The following is an 11831-nucleotide window of genomic DNA, read 5'->3' as shown; positions in this document are numbered from 1 at the left end:
TGCATGCAGCTTGAGCGCCGCGATGAGCGAGTGCGCAAAGCATTTTATTATGAAATACACTTTTTTGGGGAAAAATACAGTTTTTTTTATCACAGAATACAGTTTCTCATTCTCAGAGGTTGGCAGGTCTGCATATTTATCTCACACTGTAAAAATACTGATTTTTTTGGTCAAAATACTGATTTTGGAGAAAAGAAAACTGAAAATGCAAAATACAACTTGGCAGCTCTGTATATACCGGTAGTGTAAACGCATGCCAAAAACTCCATTCTGTATGCTTCAGATGACATTTAAAGAATACTGCACATGCTCTGCTTATATGGGACTGATGGAAGCTACTTGAAAATATTTTTCTTGGGAGCACCCTAAAAATTCTTTAAAGGTTGACTTTCTAAATTTTGCTGTTTGTTGCAGCTCAATGGAAGTGAGAAGCATTTCCTCTCCAATCCATTGCCCAGTATGAAATAGCATAAAGAAACCATTCATAACCTTCATAAAATAAATATAAAAAGTTATCATATAAGGCTTTAAAGAAATAATGGTAAACTTAGGTTTAGTGCCGGTTACTTACTGGTATGTCAAAAAAAAATGCCATAATACTTTGAGTGTGCGCACAAACTCTTTCTGTGTGCGTAGGTGTATGTACATGTGTGTTGCTTCAAGTGCTCTCAGATGAGTCGAGTTTATTGCTTGGATTCGAACTGGAACCAGATGAACAGTATAGTTTGCCGCACTCTTAAATGGGAAGTTCACCCTGACAAAAAATTTACTGTAAAAATATTTGAAAAAAATATTGAAAAATATTGGTGAGGTTTGAGGAAAATCTATCTAAGATTTTACAAGTTATTATAATTTTATATCGGTGACCCCTAAGCATTGCTTCTCTGGGGTCTCCGAGCCATCTATTTGTTTTGTTTTTTCATTACTTTGTTCATCTTTTATCTTGTACTGTTTATCCTTTTGATGGTTGAATAAATGAATTGAATTGTACTGAATACATCAGATGCGAGCAGCTCCCCCTTATATCGTGTAGGGAAAAAAATCAATGAAATGTCAATTTCTCGAAAAATTGAAAATGGTTTGTAATATTGTACCTTCAATATTTCACCCCTGTTCATGAGGGAAAATGATTTTTAGTCTTCAGGAACCATAAAAAATTCAGTTTTATATTATATCACGTATGGGGAAGCTGCTCGTATACATGTATGACATCACAAATCAAAAGGTTCAAATTCTAATTGCTTTCTTAATCTTCGATGGATTTTCCTCAAACCTTTTGATACCAATATTTGTTATTATTTTTTCTGGTATTTTTACAACAGACTTTTCTTCAGGGTGAACTTCTTTACTGCTGGGTGGTTGTGTAGACAGCATCTGCCAAATGGAGAGTGTGATTGTAGGCTGTCAGGCATGTACATGTACCAACGTACAAATAAGTAGCAATAATAATAATAATACCAACATGCTTAACTGTAGCGCAGATCACTGCCAAATGGGTCCCTATGCGCTTAATTGGATCATATTACCCTGGCTTTAGCCCCGCAGCCTTTTACAGCGCGGTGGCATTTCAAGGAATAAATTTCTGCCAGGTACCCATTTACCTCACCTGGGTCGAAGGCAGCACAGTGTGGATGAATTTTTTGCAGAAGGAAGTTGCGCCATGGCCGGCATTCAAACCCATGACCCTCTGTTTCAAAGTCAGAAGACTAATCCACTGGGCCACAACGCTCCACAAATAGGCACGAGTGTGATGGTACATGATTTTCCATGAGTTGAATGAGAGATCGAGGATGAGCCGAGTTGAATAGAGATTCTCTTTTGTTCACCAATTGTGAAATGTTGCATCATTGCACAAATAAGAATATTTGCTGTATGTGTTGTACGATGTCTAAGAAATTATAGAAAATTGGAACAATTATCAATTTTTCCTGAAAAAAAAAGAGGAGAGAAGTATTGAAAGCAAAAAGCATCACCTCAAGCATTAGGTTCAATGCGTATTGCATCTGCATTTACTAAGCACAATGAATTGAATCATGTTGTGATGTAACCTCCTAATCCATTCAACAGTTCACTTTGAATGGTACATGTGCAATGCGTAACAATACAAATGTCGCACATTCGGCCTCCCATTTGCTTGCTGTAGAACAGTAGCCTGTAGGCTTTGTGCAATATTTATGAAGGCCTTGCATAGTCTGTTGTCAATCTCTGAGTAGTATGCCCTCTATGTTTGCACAATTCATCACATCGTCACATGAATTCATAAATCACATTGCTAGCTTGCATCATTGGGAGTACATCTTTGTAAGCAGACAAAACCATTTGATGAATCGTAAATATCACTCCTGATCGTAAATATCACGCCTGCCCGTACAGATGGAAAAGTACAGTATACTGCTTGCCTGACCTGTTTTCCTCACTTTTGGGTGCTTTGCCTTCATTTTGTGAATGTGCCTGATATGCGCAAATAATTCAAAATGAGGGTCACGACCGCCCCAAATATTTCTGGGTTCTAAGGGTTAACCATGTAATCAGTAAATCATCACTCAAACATTTTTGTAACAACTTGGAACTTAAGGACTCTGCCTAGCAGGAAAAGCAATACTGCCATCTGTTGTCAACAAGGAGAAAGGCAGGTTTCACCGAATGATCCCATCGATATCCAGACGTTGGATAAAACTCATTGTATACTGCCGTACACACTACCATGAGCCAAAGGAAAAGTACTACATGACACAAACAACAGTATGGGGCCATACCAATGCATAAGAAACAACACGCACATGTATGCAATAGAAAAAAAAAATGTGGAACTTTAAGCGTGCTTGACCTGCTGACCTTTTGGAATACTTTTTATTGCCTCAAAAGAGCGCAGAGTAGATTTAGCCAGCATTGATAACGAATTATCCACATTGAGTACTTTAATTGAACTGAATCAGGAGGTGATGACTGCCTCCCCACCCTAACCTCAGGGGAGCGTTTCATGAAAGGAGTTGTCAAACATTTTATCCCATGTAATCCGATAGTTACCAAAGTAACACTGCTTCTTTTCCAATCAACATCATTGACATTTGTGAGATTTGACAACTTGTCAGACAGAAATGTTGATGAAACGCTCCCCTGAATTTTTGTATAGATTCTGTGTACGCATATTCGCATAAACAGTAGATCTATCATATGGTAGTATATGTAGTTGTATTTTGCGAAGTAAAGTGCATCATAATCGGGGTCAAATTACTGTATGAAAACGAAAGCATCAAAATTATTGATGAAAACGAATGCAGCGATGATGCTTCATTTAACAAGGAATGTTTGAGAACTACTTCATTGTAAACATTCCCCACACTTGATTTTATAGCCTTATCCTGCCCCGGTCAACTACAGGTGCAGCTTGAATTGCCACTTGGACTACACCCATTTTGACCTCTGTCCGTTTGGTCTAATGTCTCTTGGTCTAATCTCCTTTTGTGTCCTAACCATGATAAATATCCCATCAACATTAGCAAGAACAATAACAATGACATGAACCCTGATGACAATAAATGCACTATTAATTGCTGCAAACTGTGTCTTATAACATATGCAAACCATTCAAAATGAGGGGAGGCACAACTGAACTTTCTGTATAACCCAATCGATCACTCTTTCACATTTTATTTTGCTGCTGTCACTAGGGTGGCCAGCGCAGGCCGGCAAAACCGATGGCTCCTGACCAGTTGGCACAGCCCCACAAAAGATCAAATTCTGGCCACCACTATAGAACTTTATACCAATTAAATGTTGAATAACTCCATGTATCAAACAATCTTCAGAGTAAACATAATTAAATCAATCATTATTAACTAAAAATGCCTAAGTTTGATAGTTTAGCTATGTATGAAAGTCATAATGGGCGTACATTGCACTAACGATCCATGTTTGTGATCTCGGATCACAGTGCTGTCGTGAACCAGGTGCACAGTGGGCGACTCAGAGAGTCTAGCACAGACAATGGGCGAGTAATGACCTTGCCCTACTTCTGTACATTGATACTATGAAAAAAAAAGTTTTAGCTGAGCTCCCTGGCATGTCTGCCCCTTGCATGCATGTATTTTGATGACATAATATTGCTTATTTAGTGCTTAGTGTGGTATTTATATTTCCTATTATTATATTACCTCTTTTTAAAGTTGGACTTGTCTTTGTGACCCATACACAACTATAGCCTGAGGGTTGAGTGAGTTTTACGGCCAGTGCACAATAGACCAGATCTTTTGAACCTGTAGACATCTTTCCTTCTCCTTTCATACCAACCCATTGTTCAAGTTTCTATGACATAATATTTGATGCAATCGTTTTCATGGGGGTTTCAAGCGTAAACACTGGATTGTTGAGTTTATACAAGGGTCATCAATCTTGTTCGTACAGATATGAAACGAACCGTATTGGAAGTGGGACAAAACATTTTGATAAAATCTGTCCTCAAGGTTCACCTGCTTGCTACCTTCAGCCTAGTTTATTGAGGTATTTGCCTGAAAACAAACTTTTCCAACTTAACACTTCGTCTGCTATCACCGGGTGTCCCGTCTCAATTACAACATTACATACTAATGTATATCATTGAAATAATTAGATTTCTATGCATATTTCAGATGTCTGTTGGTTATTATTAGTGCTAATATTAAATTAGTCATGTCTAGTGTTATGCTACTGTGTAATATTTTTGCTTACATGTAATTGCATAGCCAATTTATTATAAACTGTGCATTGTAACACAATTATTTGTAATCTGGTACAAAAAAGCAATAGCCAATCAAATTAATTCTTGCACACACACTGAGCAGCAGCCAATCAGAATTGTTCTTTCACATGTGATGCATATTTTTACATGTACATCGGAAATCTTTGTGTTACATCATGGAACTCTAGTCTGACTCTTTAGATGATTACGCTGTTACATTTTTTATAATTTGAAATGTGTATGCTTGATATATTTAGGTCCATCGGAATGGATGGGTTAATTTTCACTCTGCTTTGTTGTTTGGCAATTGTCCAATCTTGATTTTTTTTTTAAATGTGTTTTTCTATGGTTTGGGGCCGCAATTTTTTTGCAAAGTAACCTTCACTCAGTGAACTTGTTTCATGGTGACCCTGACATTCACTCTACGCATTATACCCTTCACTTTAACGTTAGAATATTCTTACGTTTTCTTCCATAATCCAACAATGATTCCTTGGTTAGATTTTTAAAAATCATACGATAACAGGCGCCTCCGTTGTGTGCATATTTGTAAGGGGAAGTGGTTTTAAAATATACGTGTACGTTTGCTGAACAAAGTATAATAAAGAGATTGTTGACGAGCATATTTTCATATTTTAATTTGGCATACTGCCAAGTTTCCAGCTCCCGCCAAACTCCTCTTTGGTAAAGTCACGTTTTCGTACACACACTCGCCTCATAAAGTGTCACGTGTAGGCCCGAATTCACAAAGGTGGTTTTGAAAACCGTCGGTTGAACCCATGGTTTATGCAGATTTTCTTTATAAATTACACTTATTTACCACGTATGTTAAAGGGGAATCCAGCCTTGGCCATAAAATGTTGTGTTGGGAAGGAGAAAAATAAATTAAACAGAATGGTGAAAGTTTGAAAGAAATCGGTCAAGCAATAAGAAAGTTATAGCTGCTTTAAAATTGAGATCACTAATACTATGTAGATTTCAAATTGGCAACTGGGTAAGTAAATTATGACAAGGGGCAAGGACAACTTTCCCATAGGCCATGTACTTTATTATCAGGGATTTGTGGTTTTCTCCTAAGTACCCATTCCCCTGGGGCAGTAATCTAAATATAACCCAGGTAGTATATTGTTTTATGTCCTCACAAAAGAAAAATATAATTTGAAATAAAACTTTTGGGAAAAATGACATTTTAGCCATAATATGTATTGGAGTACATGGGAGAGTAGTCCTTGCCTTACATCACTATGCCATCCCATATGCGGCCAATTTGAAGTCTCCATGGGTATAGTGATTAGCAATATTTACAACTTTTAAACATTTATAAATTTCTTGTTGTTTGTCCAATATTGCTCAAACTTTCACCTATCAACTTGTCTGATTTTTCTTTTCCTTATAAAAACAAGTTTTTATTTGGGTTGGATTCCCCTTTAACAAGATTTCCAGTGCTGATGCACGCTTTTTGTCAGTGCGCCAAAAGGACGCCTGTTGCCATGGTTAATAAAATATTATATTCATGAGTCCACTGTTTTTACTTAATGAGTCCACTCTTCAAACAGTGGACTCATGAATAAAATTTGCTTTACAGTATGGTAATGTCTTGTATGCTAGCGTATAGACTCAAAATAAAGTTTATAATTAATTTTAATCACTTTCAGCATATCATGCAAGTCAAAAAGGATGCTAGAGTACAGTACATGCACGTCAATTTGTAAAGATTAGGTCAATATACACACATGCAAAGTCTACAGGCCTTGTAACATCTGAGAATCCTCATATTTGTGAAACATGAAACAAATGCGTTGATAATTTTAATGATTACATGTTTATTATTAGGCTTTGTATGAGAAAATATTGTATCGAGACATTTGTACGATTATTTGGCGAAAGTCACATTGTACACACCCTTGTGGCCATCAAAAAGAGAGAATGTCTGCTTTATGCGAGTAACCGCTATTTAAAAAGAAAACAATACTAGTATGCAGTTTGGCTTCTGGCCAAACTGCTTTCCCGCCTCATGGGTTTAACATAAACCGCTGAACTAATCGACGGTCCATGCAAACTGAATTTTAATTATTGATAGCAGGTAGAATATTTGCATGAAATTTAGCTTATGGATATAAGTGATGAAGATATCATGAAACTACAAGTTGATTAAATTGCATTTCTTTTCAGACACACACTGCACCATCCTTTCCGTCATATACAAAATTACATGTCCACTGTCCGAACATGTATAGAGCTTGTACTGTATGCTACATGTACACGTATGCGTGTATGCAATCGTAGAAAGACAATTTTTGACTGTACCGACATCTCTTGTGAGGTTTTGTGGATTGATGTACTGTGTAGCATATTAGCTGAGCTTTTGCATGGTTGCTTTTTAACTTTCAACGAAAAATTCAGATTATTGCTAGAGACAGTCAAGTTTAATAGGGTGGCATTGTGGTAGCCGTGGTATATAGTTAAACCAGGGTTAACTTAAGGCCACCGCACACCTTACGACTGTTCGCGATCCGAATTTGGAACAAATCGTATTTTGCTCATTTTCTGAAAATGTGAATGGAACATATCATTTTATTTGAGGTTTAAATTAATTGAAAGAATACTAATATATAACCATTTTGAAAGATTGCAAGCCTTTATTTCGGAGTAAAGGCCAAATTAGTTTCAAATCGTAGCCAATCGTACAACTGCTATGACGTCATTACGACTAGATATTAAATTCGCTTTTATTCTAAGAAGGATGATAGCATAGTCACAGATTTGAACATGGGTATTCGTACGATGATTTAGAACATTACACAGTAAGATATTCCAAGTCTCAATGTTAGCATCAAATTCTACTACATTTTATTCTGAAATCGGGTCGCAGACCAATCGTAAGGTGTGCGGTCGCCTTTAGACCACAGTTGTATGGAGTGCCATTTGTCGACTCATTCACCAATTAAAATTATTCTTATCCTGCTGCTAAACGTTGTCAGAAAATCAATTGACTTGAGAAATGGGGAGAGTAGGAAAATGCAATAGTATTATTTATTTATTTATTTATTTATTTATTTCGTTTTGTTTACCCAGGGTAACTCCATCAGTGGACTAAGCACTGTTTTTCTTGGGGACCCTGCATACAAGTAACAAATACATATATTAACAAGTACAAACAATGAAAAAGTATTAAACAAGGAAGAAAATATGTTCAAAGATACAAGCAACCTGCAGGACATACTGAAATACGTATGTATGTAGAACAAAAGTCAACATTTATATTATACAAATTATATGCAAATCCATATTCCCTATGCTCATATGTTTATTGATTAATTTTGAATTTTGATGAATTAATTGATACATTATAATTGCCACAAATGTGATAGAAATATTATGAAGCCGAGCATTTCATAGAAGTATGCTTTAAAATTCTAGTTTAGAATAGGGTTAAACCGAGGTTTATTTTGCTCGCCTTAATATTTAAAATGAGCTTTAGTATTTCAATTATAATCATTTCTTTCATCATCATTATTATGGTCATTGTCATCATTATAGTCATCTGCAAGTCCTCGCCATCTTCTCTGTGGGTTGATGCAAGAAAATATTTGCAATCAATTGCAAATATTCTGTTGCAATTTTACAACTGATAGTTCCATGTTAGCTGTAGCAAATCAGATTAAACTTCTTGTTTCGAGAAGCAGATTAGCAATCAATCACTAATTTGCTATTAACTGCAAGACATATGATTGATTTAGGGACCAAAAATAGACTTGCAATTGATCACAAGTTTCTTGCAACACCCCATATGTATATTTTATTTAATTCTTCTAGCTAATTTGATTATATTGTTTTAGTTATACAATATCATGTTTATAATTCTGTATTGTTGTCATCAGTGATATCACTGCTTTTAATGTAATCATCATGACTGTCAGCATCAATATTGTCATCTCCAGATAACTTTGACATCTTCAGAAAATTGTAACTGCTCTAAAAGTAAATTGATTATACCAGGAGCGTATCCAGGACTTTCCAAAGGGGTGGGGCACATTTTGCCGAGGAAAAATTTGACAAGCAAAAAAAAAGAAGTTTTTTAACCAAAAATTAAGGACATTTCGTCCACAAAAAACATTTGACAAGCAAACAATTTTTTGTAAAGTCTTCACTTTCAAAGGGGGGGGGGGCACACTTGCGTTTTAACAGCATTTTTACATTACAAATTTTAATTTTGCCTCTCAAAAAAGGGGGCACGGGCCGCCTCCCCCCCCCCCCTCCCTGGATCCGCCAGTGGATTATGCAGGATTGGATGTGATGAGAAATATTCTTTTGGATTAAATACTGCCCTGGTATATGTAAAGTAGGTCATTGCAGACAGAGGATGAATTCCTCTTTTTCATATTTATAAAAAATTTCACCCATCAGCGGATCAGCCCCCCCCCCAAAAAAAAAAAAAGAGAGCATATCGAGAGAATGATTTTTGGCTTAAAACGAAAAATTGATTTGGTTATAAAGCCATTTCCTTGCAACCAGTCTCCTTTTCACATTCAGATGGACATGTAGACCTGCGTCGAACAGAGTCACGCAGCGACTGCGTGTACAGTCAAATATGTCATAATCTCATACATATTCATACATACAGTAAATTTGAATGTGATCTGCCTTCAGGCCAAGAATATTCCATTTGGTGGCAGGGGTGACCAGCTGTATCATTCTCCATCAAGCCCCCCCCATATTTTTTCTTCTGGGGTGTTCAAGGTTTTTTTTTTTTATAGGTTTCTGCCAATGTATCAAATTAAATTTTTATTTCAGAAGGAATTACAACTGTACCCTTGCATTGTAAAAATGTATAATGAAGAATTGCCCATCTCAAAGATGCAATTGATTCAACTCAATATATGGCTCATTAATTAATATGCAAATCCTGATTAGTTCTAACATTTCTAATGGATAATGTCGGTCGACTCTAGATCTATAGTAGACATCTAATCATGTTTCTAATGCTTTACATTAAAGAGATATAATTGGAATTATGAAAAAAAGGTGGCCTTATTCACCCCACCCTCCCCTACATGTATAATGAGGGTTTGTCTGTCTGAAAACGAAGCAAATAATTCAACTTGAACTCTCTTTCTTACAAAATTTACAAAAGCAAACAATGACACTCACCGTATTGTGCTGTAATAGTCTTTCCCAGTCACTCGATGAAATGACAAACAAATCAAAAGTCGGAAACGACCCTGGGATATTTTCCTTCATTTAACCTTAATCTGCTTTAAAATGAATTCCTGGAACCCATGCTCATGTATTCTGTTTTTCTTTCAGGACAAAAGATGTATTTTTCTGTATTGGTTTCATTTGAATACCTGCATGTAGTTTATACAATGTATGCAAGTTTTTTTTCTTTAAAAGGAATTTGGAATACCATAACACAGTGTTATTGTGCAATCATAGTTTGGTCCTCTTTTTATTGGAGGTAGCAAACTATAGAGGCTATAATTACAGCGGTCAGCTCGAGTGTATTTTCAATGGTGAACCTGACCATTATTTTCAACATGAATGATGGGTTGTGGCTATGATCTGAAATTAACAGATTCTAGTAAACTCATCACCAAATTGTTATGTGTTAGATGATGCTAGTAAATGTGTAATTACTGAGTAAATTACTGATAAATCTATACAAAAAAGATCTTGTCGAATAATTCTTGGATCAAATTAGATTTCACATGATGATACATTGGTGGAGCTAGGATTACGATTACCAACTTTATTATCCCATAGAGATAAAACTTACTCAAGACTTTGCTTTTATTTATGACAGTCTTTCTATTGCTTTCTATTAAATATCTAGCGCCCTCTCTTGGCTATGTTATTATATTTCTTTTTCTTTTAAGAAGGATCTATAAATACTACAAAGCTAGTGATTTAATATCAGGAAGCTGCAAAAAAAAATTACATCCTGAAATTTCAAGCCCATTTCATGATAGTAAAAAAAGGAAAAAAAACAATTATGCAGACATTCTAATTTGATAAGTCAGCTGAACATATTAGATTATTTCAATGTGAAATTACAAAACTCATCATGTTAAATGTACATGTATTTCCATTCTATATCCTCCACATCATAAAGGCTTGGTCCCACTGCACTTACGGATGCAGAGAGGATGTAAAACGGAAAAGAATCTTGCCATCCATTGGAAAACGTTATGTATCCGTTTTGTACTCTTTGCATACGCGTTTCATACGCTCTATATCCATTGAGCATCCATCCACTGTGATTTAATTATTCACCAAATTTGTCCATTGTCTGAACTCTAGAGCGGATGAAAACGGATGGAGCCTCCCTAAAATTTTGCTTGTCCGCTGTATCCGTTATGAATACGTCTTGTTTTCGTCGGCCAGTGGGACCAGGCCTTAACTGATTTAGGGCATACATGTACATGTTGTTATTCAGTAGTAATTGATTGGAATGATTAATTTTTATACGCCTGTCTAGACGGAACGTACTATGGTATCACGCTTGGTGTCCGTCCGTCTGTTCGTCCATCCGTTAACTTTTCCTTGTAAACGCAATAACTTCAGTTTAACTGAACCTATGCTCATATAATTTGGTGTGTATGATACTAGCATGGATCCCAGGAAGCATATTGATTTGAGGTCAAAGGTCAAGGTCACAGTGACATAATTTCATCTTACCCTTCTGCAGTCCTTGTAAACGAAATGACTTCAGTTTAACTTAATCTAGGCTCATATAGTTTAGTGTGTATGATACTAGCATGAATCCCAGGATGCCTGTTGATTTTGAGGTCAAAAGGTTAAAGGTCAAGATCACAGTGACATGTTTTCATCTTACCCTTCTGCAGTCCATGTAAACGCAATAACTTCAGTTTAACTGAACCTATGCTCATAATTTGGTGTGAATGATACTAGCCTGGATCCCAGGAAGCATATTGATTTGAGGTCAAAGGTCAATGTCACAGTGACATAATTTCATCTTACCCTTCTGCAGTCCTTGTTAATGCAATAACTTCAGTTTAACTTAACCTAGGCTCATATAATTTAGTGTGTATGATACTAGCATGAATCCCAGGAAGCCTGTTGATTTTGAGGTCAAGAGGTTAAAGGTCAAGAT

Source organism: Lytechinus pictus, chromosome 16 (genome assembly GCF_037042905.1).
Source record: "Lytechinus pictus isolate F3 Inbred chromosome 16, Lp3.0, whole genome shotgun sequence".
NCBI classification, from domain to species: Eukaryota; Metazoa; Echinodermata; class Echinoidea; order Temnopleuroida; family Toxopneustidae; genus Lytechinus; species Lytechinus pictus.
This window is presented reverse-complemented; position numbering follows the sequence as displayed.